The sequence below is a fragment of the mitochondrial genome of Daucus carota (genome assembly GCF_001625215.2).
Source record: "Daucus carota subsp. sativus mitochondrion, complete sequence".
Classification (NCBI taxonomy): domain Eukaryota; kingdom Viridiplantae; phylum Streptophyta; class Magnoliopsida; order Apiales; family Apiaceae; genus Daucus; species Daucus carota.
Genome location: NC_087060.1, coordinates 69,236 through 75,000, shown reverse-complemented (window position 1 = coordinate 75,000; position 5,765 = coordinate 69,236).

Genomic DNA, 5,765 nt, shown 5'->3' with positions numbered 1-5,765 from the left:
TCATGATTGACCGACAGGTTTCCTGTAAACTGAGGCTGCTGCTTCAGATTATAGATCTCCCACACGAGCATTCAGGCTACGGGGTTGTTCATTCATGCCCTGGAATTGCTCCACCAACTGTAGTAGCAACTCGTCTCGTTGATAATCGGTTAATCTTCCTCGAAAGGATTTTCCCGTACGAGTAGACATCCCGCTCTGATACCAGTCACCAAGCATACACTCGTCAACAGCTGCATTACAATTCATTGGGATTTGTTCGCCTGCCACGTGACCGGTTTCAGATGTCTTCATCTCATTAATTGCTGCTAACAAGGCAAACCGAGATCCGGTGCCACGAGCCTCTCCATCCTTCCGCTCCTCTCCCTATCGGTCGCTCCTTCACGTTCGATTCCGGCTGGGCGCCGATGGAAGAAGAGATGTCGATCCGAAACCAGAAGAAGAGGAGTAATCGGACGGGCCACCACATCCAGCCATCGCTGGGAATAGGGAATCGATCGATTCACGTAATGGAGCTGATGAAAGACTATCCCTAGCGAGTGAGGAATAGATGAAAGAACCGTACCATTTGTTTGCGGAGGGATTTGATCAGCTATCCGGATACCCTGCTACTCCACTCCGATCTCTCACCCCTTCCCAATCACCTCAATATCTATAATCAACCATCTCCTCCTCCCCCACCACCGTATCCTTAGCAGTCGAGTAAAGACCTGAACCCGCTGACGGAAGTGATAGTGATCGATTATCCACAGGTGGGTGAGCGAAGAAAGAGATGAATAAGATGGCTGGCTGCTTTATCCGGCCGGAAGTAGGTGATTCTAGACCGGCTGGTGACTTCTTCCTTATTCTATATAATAAGCAAGTCAACTACCATCCCTCTTTGGCTATTCGTTAATACATATATCCGATCAGTTGGTTCCCCGCTGACTGGAAGATGAGTTGGTTCCCCGCTGACTGGAAGATGAGTTGGTTTCCCGCTGACTGGACTCACAAATAGTTCATTCAGCAGTAGGGGTTCGAATCCTCTATAAATTATTAGTGTGTTTTACGGCTGTGACCGAACGCGACTCGAGGAACTGGCAAAACGGGTTCGAGGGTCGAATATGAGAGTTTGCTTTTGTTTTCTGTTTATAAGAGTGGTCTGATCCCTTATTTGATCAAACCGCTCCTGGTGTTAGTCATTAATGGTCGGCTTAATTAGTACCCTTTCGGTATGTGTTGCGAACACTTTCATTTTTAGCTTCTCATCTTCTCTGTGGCAGGGTTACTAGCAGTAGACTTTTCAACCATTTTTGCTCGTGCTAGTGCCCCCAGAAATTCTTGGATTTCTCGCAATATGAGATTGAATGCCATAACTCTTATTTGTATTTTACTTCTTATTGGTGCTGTTGGGAAATCTGCACAGATAGTTATTTATAATTGAACAAAAGCGAGGAGCGAAGGCCGCACGCAGAGTCTAGCCACTACTAGACGACGAGTCTTATGAAAGAGAGCCTTCCAGAATGGTTTGGATGAAAGGATTCCTTTTTTTGTCTTGCCGCATTAATTAGTACAGATATCGGACTCGTACTTCGGCTTCATCTTCCTTTGAAATGGGCAGTTGTTCCAAATCTTGATGCTGACCCTGGTCCAGATAGTATCGCCGCAAAGCCAAAGCTCTGCTCTGATGCTACCAAGATCCCAAACCTAGTCGTAAGCGATCCGCCTAGGGCGTCTGCTTTTTCATTCTTCATTGCTCTGTTCTATTTCTTATTAAAGACTGGCAGACCCAAACAATCACAAGGGCGGGATGAGCTCAAAGGCAGCCTTCACAGAAACAGAAAGAATTGGGTAAATAGAACCCAGTTTTGAAGGTACCAAGGTATAGTCCCATATCCAGTGATGCGGCATTCACTAAAAGAAAGGAGACAGAGGTTGTTGGAGGCTGAGAATCTCATCTTTTTACCGAGTCTACTCTGTATAATACAAGCATGAAACAAGAAGAAACCTTTCTTCTTTTTATGGTACATGATATTTACGAGTGCTCCCTTTTCATCCTACTTTATTTAGGGTTGTCGTAGAAAGAGTATAGAGTCTATTTTGGCGTCGTCCGCAGTCTCATCGCCCAAGCTTCTTTGTCTTTGACGAATTGACTCGAGAGTAGGAAACTACGGATGGAGGTATTGTTAGCGATGCTCATGCCGCTCTATTTGTAAAGGGGAGTTGAGGCGAAGCGCTTTTCCTTTGGTATTTAGTCTATTGAGTGCCCTTGCCGGTGGAGAATAACGGATGTTGCTTTCGGGGAGGATGCTGCCGTGGCCTTCTATCAATGAGTGTTCCCTCTCCTGCTATCATGTGCTTGCTCGAGCAATAGCTTTGGGCACTCGGTCGACTGGAATCCTAAACTCAATTAGGGTGGTCGGTAGATTGCCCCATAAGGAAGGTCAGTGGTAGGTCCCTTCCTGTACCACGCACCACGCAGTAGGATACTTAGGATCCTACTCAGATATGTTCCTATCATATCCTTCCGGAGATGAGGTTCCTTTGTTGGCTCAGTATGTGGATTCAATACCTATTTCCTCAAGCGTCTCCAATTACCGCTTCTCCTTCATCTAGCTCCAACAGGGAAGCTTTCAGAGACCAATCGAACTACACATCAACAAGTCTTTGGACGGGAGGGAATCGGCTACTAGACCAGCTCTGTCTCCATTAGTTATAGTTTCAGTGCCAGCAACGTAGCCATATCATTCAAAAATCCAGCTACGTTTAAGTCACCATCTACATCAGTGCCAGAGAGAGCTCCGGCTTCTTACAAAGCTACTGATACTGATACCGCACAAGGACAAATTCCGCCACATCCTATTTTTCATAGGGTTTAGCAATCTCTGTTATTGGACAAAAATATGGCTATGTCCCTTCCTCTGGCCTCTGGATATGAAAACTAGTAGTCTTTCTGTGTAAATCGGTTCCACGGGAGAGCGAAGAGCCTTCTGCCGTCTTCCTTCTAGCAGTATTCCTTTAAGCCTTATCCATCCCAGGAGATGCAGATGATGGAAATGGAGCTAGAGAAGATATAGGAGAGCGCGATGGAATAGCATGGGGAAGGTGATGTCTTATAAGGACTAGCCCTCTAGCCTTCTTGCCTTCTAGGAGATGATAAAGCAGTCTTAGTCCCATCATCACCCAACGTTAGACTTTCTGCTCTGTCAGCAGCATCGGATACAGCAACTCCATTCCCAGCAATCAACCGATGGAACCGCTCTTTCATGATGAAGTGGATTGCCGTTGAACAGCTGTCCTCGAGTATAGGGTGATTAGTCAGGCAGAAATCAACCAAACAAACTCTTTTTTCTGATTGGCTTTCATGAGCTATGAGTTACCCAGTCTTACCCTACTATCCGTCTAGTCTTTCCAGGACTGGTTAAAGCAAGAAGCCCTCTTTCTTCTGTCTTAGTCGATCGAGGTGATTCTATCTCAGGTGATTCCCCGGTTGAGGGTTACCCCATTTCTGATTCCGAACTCGATTCTGATTCTCTTTCTGATGTTGGAACCCCCTCTGCTGCTTAGCCGAGCTTCTTTCTTTGAAGCTTTTAGCCGAGCGCCCTTCCTTAAGACTAGGGCTCATCCACATTGGAATATCATACTTTCCAGCTTCTAAATAGCCATTTACTTTAGACTAGCTTTACATTACGAAATACCACTCGGGGAGTTCGAGGGAAGAACCCAGAACCCGATCTATAGAAAGAAAGACAGACGGGCTAGGAACAAGAAGAGGGCAACTGCTTTTCTTCTCCTGTTGATAGATCTGAACAACGGTTTCTATTTCTTGACGAGTTAGCAGACTCTGGTTCTATCCTTTCTTGAGGAAATCGGGGGGACAACACCTATCATTAATCTGCAAGCTACAATAACAGGAATTTCGAGGAAGAAGCGTAACAGGGAAGCTACTCTTCAGCTCTCCTATTAGCTACAATTTTAACCAGGCATTAACCAGCGTTATCCGCTCTTTAAACTGCAATTGCTATTCAATTAGAATGATAGGAAAATCTTCTCTTTCTTGAGAAAGAAAATCAATAGGTGCTGGAGTAGCTACAACAGCTTTAGCAGGATATGCGGCATTATCTGAACTCTTATTTGCTATCCCCTCTCCTATCCTCTCCCCTCTGGTCGAGAGACTCTCACCCTATGTCAGCAGTGAAGTCTTGCTCGTCGAAGACGTATAAATGAAACTGTGTAGATAGAGGTAAAGGTTACAAAATGAACAACTTTTCAATCCTCGTAGTCAAACCTTCTTTTTGTGAAATATGTAGTACCCCGGCCCTGTATCATGAACACACGAAGGGTACGGCATCGGGTCAAATAGGAATAATTATCCAAACACTAAAATCCTCGTTAGACGGAAAAAGGAAGACTCAACCCTTCCTTCCAATACTAATTATACAGACGGATGGGCTTACCTCCAATACAGGACATCCATCATACCCGATTCTCCGAAAAAGAGTGTATATTCGCCGAGGAGAAAGAGAGGTGGAGCCATGCTATGGTATGCCTCTTTAAGCGCTAGTATTGATGGGAGTAGTCGGTGCTATGGCAGTGGTTTGCCTCCTAAATATGACGATTTATCAGTGAGGATCCACATCGGCAGTTGTTGGCTGTTATGCGTCTTGTGCTGATCTGGTAAATGTTATGAATGTGGAGGAGTGGGGGAACCAAAGGGCACTTTCCTATACCACAAAGAATATAATTTCTATCTTCAAAAAGCATGTTTGAAGGACCCACGGGGCGGTAACTAGAAGGGAGGAGATCCCGTTCTCCTCTTTTTTTTATAGAAGTAGCTCTTTTGTTTGTTCTCCTATTGTGACTTACTGTATTGTTGTAACATTAGTGGATGAACCGCGGAATGTCTACTAAGAGAATAACTCCTATGAAGAAGGTCAACCCTTTGGTGGGTGAGGTTAGCTTCTTTATTGCTCTGTTCACTGTAGTCTTCTTGTTAGCATTAGCATGCGTTCCTAGTTACCTAATTAGAATACCTAAAATCGTAGTTCCCAGAACGGGTCAACTCTTCAGAGTCATGCTGATAGCAGGGTTCAACTCCCGGGGAAGACACCATATAAAAAAGATCTGTTACCACTACTTGACTGAGAAACTTACCCGAAGGTTGGACTGCTCTCAGGCGGATGATTGCTGCTGTTCTTCTTCTCTTGTTAGTGCTATCTGCACTAAACTCCCGGGGACGGAGAGCATTCCCACACGAACGAGTTTTCCAACTATTGTTCTTTCGTTTCTCCGAAGCTTGGAAACAGGGGTTAGGTAAGCTCTTCCTAACGCAAGGTAGCCCAGCTAACTTTATTAAGAAGAAAACTCACAGTAAAGGCGAGGGAATAGACCCTCCTATTATTATTATGTATGTGCACCCGGGCACACCTCCTCTTAACAACAAAAGAAAACCAATTGCCCCGAACAGCTGGTTAAAGCAGGCTCTATAGGGTGAGTTAGCTTCCATGGCACCAAACTCTTCTCGTCATGTTGATCCGCGAATGCTGGTAGAAAGGGATCCGATCAACTGACTCCAGACTTGCCATATCGACACCCTTGGTCCTGGCAGCATGAACTAAGTAAGAGTAGGGTTTTTTTGAACAATTACTGTACACAGGCCCAATTCCCTGAAGAATTCACATGATGTGAGCCTCAGCTTCCGGTATCATAGCATGGGGTTTTCACTCCTCCCGATGCCGAGCTAAGAGTCAATCACACTGAGGCGGCACCTCAGAAAAAGAGTAGCCGCT